At 46.5% G+C, this 11,042-nt stretch overlaps 1 long non-coding RNA gene across 1 annotated transcript; it reads right to left on the bottom strand.

Moving 5' to 3' along the window:
* Positions 1 to 7,727, bottom strand: LOC135327646 (uncharacterized). The gene is made up of 2 exons (XR_010388071.1): positions 5,637 to 7,727; positions 1 to 3,993 (listed from the first exon to the last, which is right to left on the bottom strand). It is a non-coding gene; the product is annotated as an uncharacterized LOC135327646 (long non-coding RNA).
* Between the last annotated feature and the right edge of the window lie 3,315 nt (positions 7,728 to 11,042).

Genomic DNA, 11,042 nt, shown 5'->3' with positions numbered 1-11,042 from the left:
TCAAGGTGAAATTTTTAATACAAAGGATCGAATGCCTCAAACAACAATGTGCTGTTGCAAAAAAGCAGAAGACAGCAAAAGTGTTGCCAAGGTTTTGGGTCCCTGTCGGATGATGTCACCCTTATGCTACAGAGAAGGAAGGACCCAGCCCAGTTCCTTTCTGACACTGTATCTGACTGTGGGATAAAACCTGGATGCATAAGCAAGGAGGGCACCCAAACTATTTCTCTTTCCCATTAAGAGCACAAGTGGAGCGCTTGTCCCCCCCCCACAACAGCCTCTTTTCACTTAGGCCAGTACACTGCTTCCAGAGAACGGAGAGAAAAGAGCCCCCAAAACAAAACAAACCTAAAGCCAAGTTCCGCATCAAGGAGGAAAGGTTTCCTTCCTCCTGGCAGAAACTCTGAAACATGGGAATAATTCAAAACTGTGAGAATAGTGTGTAGCAAAGCGAAAATGACAGCAATGATCACCCCTTTGCAATGCCTTGCTGGAGATATCAACAAATCCCAAAGTCTCATCCAGCCTATTTTCATCTCTTTCACTATCGTGCAGTCCCTTTCTCAACTTTACCCGTTCCACATTGAAATAGGTTTGGTGCCTCTCATTGGAAAGCTTTCCTAGGATGTCCCTGAGGCTTAGAAATATTATTTTCCTTCCCAGCCCAAAGATGCCCATGTCCAATTTATTCCCATCTGATCTTCCATTAGCACTATTTTTTACCATAAATGCCTCTTATGCCCCAGTGTACTTACAAAGAGCCATTGGAGCATCTTTCAGCCTTGGTGATCCACAAGCTCCTCTCACAAAACTGATCTCCCTTTTCCCTGATCATCCAAGACAGTCTGAACTCCCTGAGACTATGTGCAATACTCTGGAGGCTGGATTGTAACTCCCAATAGTTAATCACTCCTTGGTTTCATTTAGAAACAGAAATTTTCATGGCTCAGAATGCAGCAAGGGAGCAAATACTTCCATTATCTCCTATTCTATCCCTGATTGCACATACCTCTCTCCGTGACACATAGTTTGCTGCAAGGCCATGAGGCATCCATATGCTGGGAACATTTTCTGACGTTCCTTTCCTAATCCATTTGAACCCTAACAATTTGGCAGGTCAGGCAGACCTAACAGGTTTTGCTACCAGCTGGCAGAGGAGAACACAATAGCTCATCCCCCTTTAACTAGGACTCACAGGGCTAGAAGGCCATCCCAGCCTCCAGCCCCCGTGAAATGCACAGTTCAGTGGGCCATTCAGAGAGAAAATCAACAGTAATCTTGGAGCCTTCCCTCTAATTCACACTCACATGGACAGGACATATAACCTGCCTGTGACTCATCTCATTCTCGGGCAAACTGCCACAAAGGAAGAACACTGAAAATGGCCCGCGATGACTCCTTGCAGCTTCACTCCAAATAAAACAGGAGAAGGAGCAGCAGCTGCAGAGCATATTTCAAAACATGGAGCCACAATGAAACGGTGACACAGCAATTCGCACAAGCCCAAAACAGAGCAAATCTCTGACATAAGCAGCCTCTTTTACAACCCAGCCTACAGAGGCAGGGAGCTCGCCCGGCTGGTGATTTGATTTGTTTCTGAGTGACAAGTCAATGCAGAAAAACATAGTGATATCATGATCAGAAATGGTTGCACACAGCAGCGAGGCAGCTCCAGAAATTGCCCTCTTTCCCCTTTCCCTTTTAACAAAGCGGTGTTGTGTCCTGGAGGCTCCTGCTATTTCACAGACAGAGGACCCCCAGCCTTGCAGAAGAAATCTAGACTCCATAGAGGCAGGGTAGGGAATGACTACATCTGACTAAATAACCTTATGGAGAAATGATACAGCTCTGGCACTGTTGTCCACCAGGGCCCTGGGGCCATTTGTGTCCTCTACCCTAAAACATTTTCCTATCCTTATAGACTTTGTGCTTTGCTTTGCATGGGGGCACATTCTTACCACCGTTCTTAAACCACATTAAATCGCTGTGTTGACACTATGAGTAATAATTAAAACAACTTTATTTCTATGTAGCTTCACTCACTTTGACCCAGCTTAATGAGCCCACTTTAAATTCACCCCTTTGGTTAGTCTAGTTTAACTTGCAAAGGTGGCTCTGCACAGATGAGCTCCCCCATAATGGCTCTATGCTAGTTCTTTATTCCACACCACAGGTTTCTCTCAGCTTTAGTTTATTTTGGAAGGTTATTAAACTAATCCACACAAAAGATTCCTCATGCAAAAGCCACAGTGCGAAGAGCTAGAGCAGGATAGCTAGGGCTTCAAATCCACAGCCTGGTTTCTTATGCCATGGCTTTCCTCAACAAAGATGTCCCAACTTGGGAAAGAGTTCTGAAAACCCTAGTGGGAAGGATTAACCTGGCTAATTGTAGGGTGCTGTCTACATCCTGGGTGGAGATGAATTCAACATAAACCTGGCACCCACTTCGACTGTATCCGCTCTCCCCTGCATTTGCTAACATGGGATTTACCTAATCCTCTTACCAATCACACCCATCTGGTGAGCTGAGCCTAACCTTTAGGTCTGAGTTGGTACCAGAGCCATAAGAAGGGAGGCCAGAGACATGCAGAGCAGGGCAAATACGGCTGCCTCCACCCAGGAAGAGGAGCAGAATGGATGGGACAGGGGTGTCAGGCGAAAAAGGGAGTCCTGTGAGGCTCTGGGTTTGTTGGCAAGTCTCAGGCCACAACATTTAAAGGGAGCATTAACAATTCAGCCTGTGATAGTGTGGAACATCCTAGCTCACACATCATTTGTACGGGCAGAAAAGGGGTGGGAGGGCACACAAAGGCCAGCTCCCTTGCTCCTAGAAGAGGCAGCACCCAAGTCAACCTCATCAGCAAAGGATGACCCCAGCTAAAGGCAGGAAAGGTTGCAAATGGCTTTTGTGAAGAGGCCCAGCTATGTCCCAAATAACCTTGCTTGTTGACTGTACAAGAGCCAGCAAAGCATCACTGTGTACATATAAGTAGCATCCAAAACAGAGAACATGGTGGGTGTCTTCAGGAGGACTGTCAAGCATGTGAAGGGAAACTCACAGGGAGGTGATAGCTGCTACTGCATTTTTCTTAAGTGTTAGTTATGCCTCTGCTTCTATATATAAATCAAATTTCCCATGGGTTGGAAACTGTATTCTCAGAAACTTCCAAGCTGATTTGTATCTCCATAAAAGCCTTGTCTTCATCAGAAACTATTTCATTAGATGAAGCAAGTATCTCATTGTTTGAAGGAAGCCTTTGTGCATTTGTCTTAAAACTCCGGCTTCTGCAAGGTCCCACCAGCTAGAGTATTTTGCTTGGAGAGTTCACCCTTCTGCTGCAGTACAGGCTGCCAGTGTGTTTCAGCTGAAATTCTGGTTCTGGGAGAAGGTTCAAGTCCGCCCAAGGTTATAACCAATCAGTGAAATTAGCGGTGGCTTCATCTCAGTTAACCTCAAATTGTCTACTCAGATGCACCTTGAAGCAATTGAACTGGAGCTTTCCCCTGGCTCTGGATCAAGCACCATGAATTTGCATTTGAGTTTCAGCTCATCCTGCATGTAAAGATTATCCAGACAACAGGCATATATAAGCATTTATGATTTGCTTCCCTTCCGTCTTTCTATTTCCACAGGAAATTGCTAAGGAGTGCTCATGACAGCCTTTTAAAGCGGTCAGAGTATATATATGTAGAGTTTTTGTAGACTAATAAAATGGTAGGAATACAAAGAAGAGTCTGCTACCCTGTTGCAAAGCTCATATTCAGTCTATGTGAAATCATGCTGTTTGCAAGCACCTGCATGCCTAGCACAAGACCTTATCTGTGCAGAGAGGAAGCATTCATGTGTAATAGGTGGCCAATATAGCAGGGAGGTACAATACTTGCAAATTGTGCCCTTCATCCACACCATTCACAGCATACCAGGACCTGGAGGTCACCAGGGCTATATCTGTGGATCTAGCTTTGGTCGCTGAGGTCCCATCACCATCTACACTGGGAGAAACAAGCAGATGGAAAAATCAGCAGCACTCCGGAGAACCTGGGAGTTTGGCTTATTGCAACAGCTGGAGAACCACATAGGTCAGCAGTTGGTGGTGCAGTTTATGTATATAAACTTTGCTCCTGGGATTGCCCCACGTTGCATCATGATGTTCAGGTCAGCCTGACAGCCCATATGGCCTGGTAGGACTCTGGTCTGGAGCCCAGATCTCACTACTGAAGTTTTCAAAGATCTGGAATTTTTTGCAGATCAACACAAGATATTTTAAGGTATTTTTTGATAATTGGGAGTGAGTTAGGCTGTTTAGAGAGGGTAGCCATTGCATTAGGAGGTACAAACCTCACCTCTACTGATATGGCCTTACCCAGCTGCAGGTCCATAGTGACAGCTAGGAAGAGCCAAAGCACAGACTGATTCTTGCTCTATACTGCAAAGGATGGAGGTCATCTGAAGATCACTAGATTCCCCTCTAAGTTTGCCATGTAGACTCTCTGTCCTCACTAGAGGAGAGGAGGACATGTCCTTTAAATGCCTTTGTTTCCAGTGCTAAAAATCATTAATTAAATTTTTGCCATTGTTACTGTGTCCATTACCATTTCGCATGAGGAGCATCCCTTTTCAGGAGGGACAGGGAAGGGAATAAGAACACATCCAGCAGATCATTCATCCTCATACTCACTACCAGACTATGATGAGGATCTTTATGTTTCTCAGGCCATGAACCATCCTGCTGTCACAAGCCATAAAGCAGTTTGATCCAGCAAAGTTCTAGCAGCAACACAAACAAAGCCCTGAAGGTGTTATTGGCATTGGATGCATTGGGGAGGGCAGATCACGTTAGGAAATTAATTAATGGTTAACACTTTTTGTGGAAATAGCAATGTCAACAACTCTGTATTCTTGCAAAATAGAGCCATCGGTGTATCACGGCCAAATCTCTTTCGTGGTGCCCTAAAACTGGGCAGCAAGAGTTTGCTGATACGAGTACATGTAAGAAAACACACAGAAAATCACAGTACACACAGAAAATCACAGAGCCATAATGCAGCCAGAGACAGGCCCGTGGCCCATGCCTTCCCAGTTCTCCAGGGCTTTACTTCATCGTTCCATGCAATACACTGTGTTTCTGCCCATGCGATATGCTGTGTTTTTCCCCATGAAGCTCTGCAGAAGGACAGCCTGCCACCACCAGCAGGGCAGTAATATGTTACAAAACCTCAAAAAACTACAGAGACTTTCCTTGAGATCTGGCCAGAGGAACTCAGACATGGGCCAAAAGTAGGAGCCTGTTTACATGGGGAGCAAGTTGCAACGAGAGATATCAGCTTCTATTCTCCTTTCTGGGGGTATAACACCCAATCTGAAGCATTAACTTGCAAATCTGCAATTTCAAGTAGTCCATATAGGTGATACGAACTGAACAGTAATGATGGCTGGAGGAGGTGGCAGAAATCTGGCCTGGGGGTCAGAGCATAGGCTGAGCTGTAGCAGAGGTCTGCTCATATACCTGCCAGGCAATCTTCTTGTCTCTCCCCTTACAAAACAGTGCTCAACTCCACCTCAAAATCTTGTGATGTTTGTGAAACATCACAGGGTCTTGGCAAAAGGCACGGTGAGGTGTCTAGGACTTGCTTACCTGGTCCACGCATCTGATAGTTGAACTGCGTTTCTCTGGTCAAAAGGAGACACAGGGCTCTTTCAAAGCACATGAGGCTTTAAATCCCCAGTTCACTTCATTATTTCTTTCTTTAGCACTTTGGAAAAATGTTCCTCCTGGCTGACTCTCATCTCCGCCTAAAACTCTTCAGTCTTCGATCCAGGTGCTGTGATGTAAATCAGGTAGTGTCAAGGAAAACAAAAATTGTCCTGTTAAAATGACAACAAGTCCCTTGCTTTAAAAAAAAAGAGTCATCAGTATTGACACATTTGACAATAATGGTATCACTGCATGCTGGTCCCAGCCCCTGCTAATCAGTGCCTTTGCCCCCTGTCCTTCTGGACACACGGACGCTTGCAGATTGCAATGCTTCTTTTCCATCTTTTGATAAATCCACCCACAGACACGGACACAGATAAATGCGTGTTTATCATTACGGAGCATGGACTTTGCTTATTTCCCTTTTAAACCTTTATGTCCTGGAGTTTCTACCAGACTAGTTGCTACATCCATCCCTTCTACTAAAGCTCAGACCGTCGTCCTCAGCTGTCTCCAGAGGCGAGACTGCCACCATTCCCTTACCTGCTGTACAGCCCCGCAGCCGGTGGCAGTCCCTGTCTCAAAGAGGCTTTCACAGCAGAGACAAAACAGGAGAATGAAAGAAAAGGATCAGCTCATGAAAATTCCAGAGACTCACTTCCTCCTCTAGCACATTCCCAGATCATAGCCCTGACTATTTTCACCAGCATAAGGGGCTGGCAGAGGGACCTGGAAGACGTCTGTGTCTCCAAGCTGTTCAGAAGCCCTCTGCAAAATCTCTGCCTGGCCAAGCTCTCCATTACATCCTCAACTGGGAGGGCTGCACTGATATACTGGTTCTCTATCAGTAATAAACCACATGTTGCTGAGCACCAGATCTTTTTCCCCTGGCCCATTTATAGGAAAGGAAGTCACTCAGTCCTTGCTCGTTTGGCCAGGCTACTCAACACAGAGAAGACATTAGTTTTGTGTAGTTACTCACATAGGCTCCAGCTTTTTGCCCTGCAAAACCAGCATGATCATATCAGCCAAGAAGGAGCTGAAATAGTATCTATAAGGTTTAAGCCCCTGGTGCTACCCCTCATGGAAACTCTGGGAGAGAGTCTGAGCTGGTGTGAATGAGTGTAGCACCACCAAGGTTGTTTAAACTGGTGTAAATCAGGAAAGATCTGGATCCTTTGCCTCTGGTGCATCCCTGCCTTGTGTGATGACTTAATAAACACTAGCTAATAATGACATTTAGTCTCCTGGCCTGTGTGCTGTTCAGAATATCAATGCATTTCACCAGGAGCACAATAACATGACTTTCTCTATCCTTCATAATCATAAAAGCGTCCTCTCCTCCCACATCCAGGGAACTGGTGAAGTCATTTATCCCCTAAATTATACTGAAGTCAACAGAAGCAGCAAAGTCCTTGTTTTACCTGACATTCCACTTCAAAAGGAGCAATGTGAGAGCATCTGTCATGACAACTGATCATCTCTAGCAGACAAGCTGTCTCCAAGCCTCTCCGATTACATCTTTGCTGTTATAATTCACATTTTGCACCTATTAGTAATAAGGTCAGTAGGAGTAAATACAATGGGAGCTGCTGAAAACTCTGCTGTTGTTGCACAGGCTCTCAACTACACTCAATGCGCTACAGAGACCAAAAATAACTTCCTGGTCTCCCAGAGTGGCATGGAAAATATTTCCCTATATTTTCTGGGTTACAGATAGCTTCCTTTCTTTAGGTTTATGGTGGCATCCACTCCCCACGAGGGCTGCTCCTCCAGGAGAGCTGAGTGCAAATATTCCTTGGAGGCATGTACTGTTTTCCCCTACACTGCAAAACTGCTCTCACCCCAGAGACCTCCATGCCCTCCTTACAAGCGCAGGAAATTACTCTCCCTCACTCTCTCTGTCTCCTATGTATGCACATGCAGCTTTAACTCAATAATTCTCCCTTCCTTTCTTTTTTTTCCAACATCCTCAGCTTAATCTTCTTATTACAGGTCTTGTAATGTTTGTACAAGGGTGTGAGCTCTCAGTGCACACCCTTGGCAGAGTAGCAATGTTGCTTGTGCCCTCCGTTGTTCCTCTAAACTAAATAAAGGTAACCCCTGAAAGTCCCAGAGGCTCTTTCCTGCTTGTCTTTAAGGCAAGAGAAAATGCTACAGGAGCTCTGGTTCTTTCCTAAGAGCGGTTACCTTCGTACTTGCTAAACAGTGCTACAGCAATGGGCAAGAAAAGTCAAGATTTGACCCATGTTTCATCAGGGAATGGTTCCTCTTAGGGCAAATTGTGGCTTTTCTGCCTAGACTTGGTGTTTCAACACAAGGTCTTCCATTCCAGGAGCTGTCTATCAGCTACTGAAGTTGAGCTAAATCACAGTTCACCCAAGCAGGGGCCTCCTCCCTCTTTCCTGAGGAGGTCCTCAAACACAGAGCTGTGAGGACTTCCACCAGTTGAGACATCTTGTCTGTACGTGACAGACAGAAGAGCCCACAGGACCTCCACACCACATAGCCCTGGACCAACCTCAGGAAGGGCCTGAGACACCAAAAGGTCCTGTCCTTTGCCCCAGAGCAGGGTGTCCTGGATAGACTGGATGTCCTAAGTGTCGATGGAGAGACCACACATTTCTGCGTATACCTCTTGAACACCAAGCAGGACTTTCCCTGTCCTTGTCTTTCCTCTGATGCACAAAAAGTATTAGAAAAAATTACTTCTGCTCAGGTTCCCTGGATATATTGCTTCTCCCACCCACTTTTCCCATCTCTTCCCATGCTATCTCTCACTGCCTTTCTCTTGCAATGAACTCCAGTGATGAATGCAGAGATTTTCTCTCTACAGTGGCGGGGTGCGCTCTGCTTAGAAGCTCCCAAATTACCTTGGTACTCCGCAAACACCATTTTTTTTCAACGCATGGTTGTAAACACCAAAACTACAGTGAGTGTCAGAGTTGGTCGGAATGGGATATGAGAATCCAGCCAGCCCAAGAGTGAGCAACATATCTATCTGGGAAGGTCTAATCCTGCAGAGAAGCCACCACTACCATATTACAAAAGCCATAAGCACAAGTTCACTTTGCAGCAAAGAGAAGGGAAAGGAATCCCAGTCCCTTTTCCCCTGCGCATTTGAAAACACAACTCACATACACAAGGACCGTGAACCCAGAACTGCTATTGCTGTCACATCTGGAGATCTCGGAAGCTAGCAAGGCCCCACTCTGCTGTCTTGTATGGGGTCACTTTGTAAGTCCCTACCCCAAGTAAGTTAACAGGCAGAGCAGGGAGAGGCAAGGCACTCTGCTGTTAGGCAGGAGAAGACGGGATTCAAAGACCCTTCACTACAAATTTATTACTGCTTTGGCCACAGAGAGGGATCCCTTTGCTGGGACTGATAGGTCTAGCTGTCCCCAGACTCCCACAAAGCACAGGAACTTCTGTTTTCAGAGATGCTAAAGGCTTTGACTTTCCTGATTCAGCTGCAAAAAACACCAGCTTTCTTGACAGCTGCAGCTATGGTAATGACTCACTGCCAGAACAAACATCTGTGTCTCATCTAACATACAGCGCAGCAGAAAAAGGCACCAAGTTATTCTGTAAAGAAACCAACAATGATCTGTTGACCGGGCCAAGAGGAGGCAGTTTTGAAACTGGTTTGCATTGCTTTGCAGTCTCCAGAGCACCATTAACCTCTACAGAGATGCGTGGGGCCTGGAACCAGGATCACATACTCTTTTCTATCCTTATGTGTTGCACTGCATTTAGATATGTTGCACACCAAAACTTGTAAACAGACAGCTGCTCAGGGAAGCAGGCCAGGATTCATTAGGAGGGGTCAAATCCTGCAGAGTAGGAATAAGACCTCCTCTGAAACAGGAAAGATAAATTTCCCAGGGATCACTGTTCCAAGCCTGACCAAGCCTCCCAGGAGTCTAGGCAGCTCAGCACACCTAACACCCGTGACCAGGCTAGACTCCAAACACCGAGGTTTGAGGGACATTGTTCTGTCTGTCCCTCCAGGCAAAGAGCAGGTCAGCTCACAGGTCCCACTGAGCAAACCCCCAGGTTCCTCCCCACATCAGCCCAGTTAGCTCTTCCTTGTTGAACATGAGGGCTGCACAGCCTCTGGATTGGAGCCCATAACACCTGCACCCTGGACTGAGGAAGACTGACATGACCCTGTATGCATGGGGCAAAGCTCTAGAGACATCAAAGCATGCACAAGGCTAAAAGAGTCCGTCGTTGTACTCACTGCCTCTGTTCGTTGCAATTGTTTCCTGGGAAACTGCCTGATGTTTGCTTCTCCAGCACTGACAAGGTCCAAATTGTGTGGGGTGCTCCAGGTGAGAGACTGGAAAGCTCCCCAGATTATATGGCATATTAGAGACCATCTGGTGTCTGTGTTTGGTTTGGGAGTGAGACTCATGGCCCAGAGGAACCTAAGGACTTCTGAAAATCCATCAGAGAACTTCTTGACTCCCAGCAGCTGCTTCTGAAAACCTTGCCACCCCAGAACCCACATGAACTGCAGGTATGTTCTTGAAGAGGGAAAATGACCCAAACTTCTCACCCTAAAATCCTTAATTCAAATTCAGCTCCATGGGGGTAAAAGTTCAGAAGTCATTCTCTCGTCTAAACCAAATCTGGGGGTTTGAATGCTCCCCTTACATCAAAACACAGGTAAATGAGCTTGAACAAAGATGAGGGGTCATGGAGAAGTTCCCCACCACCACCATCAGCCAGTCCCACAATTGCTGCCCAAAGTCTCGGGGAGCCACCTCTCACCACCACCTCTCCAAACACACACCCTCTCACCTGCACCATTACAGACACATTTGCTCACATGCTTCACCTCCTTAACTCCAGCTCTCCCCATCTGCTGTCTGATCCAGATCCATAACAGGGCACACAGGTCTGTGGCCACTTCTCACCCCCAGGCATTGCCCACCAACACCACGATGCAGCTGCCTTCACACCAACCTCCTCCTGCGGCCCCATCCTCCACCCACGCCAGGCCCCCAAGCCCATGGCCTCCTACCTTCTTCCTCCTCCTTCTGCTCACCTCAAACCAAGACCCTAGCCCTTAGCCTCTGCTCTGTATCTCCTTGGCCTTGTTATCCCTATTTTCCCATTGTCCGCAAGGGGACCCTTCCCAACATCCATCTCATAACTCTCACCACCCTCCTTTTTCCCCTCCATACCCTCTACCTCCTCCGTGGCCCAAACCATAGTTTAGAGCCAGTGCACCCCACTACAGAGAACCATTTGGTTTTCTCCTGTTCTCTTATGGGATCAGATGTGACAGCAATGAACACGATAGAAAAGCTCTCACTAGAGGCAATATAGGGAGAGTTG

This window comes from Dromaius novaehollandiae, chromosome 2, assembly GCF_036370855.1.
Source record: "Dromaius novaehollandiae isolate bDroNov1 chromosome 2, bDroNov1.hap1, whole genome shotgun sequence".
Lineage (NCBI taxonomy): Eukaryota > Metazoa > Chordata > Aves > Casuariiformes > Dromaiidae > Dromaius > Dromaius novaehollandiae.
Note: the sequence above shows the minus strand (reverse complement) of the source record. Positions and strands in the feature narration are given on the sequence as shown.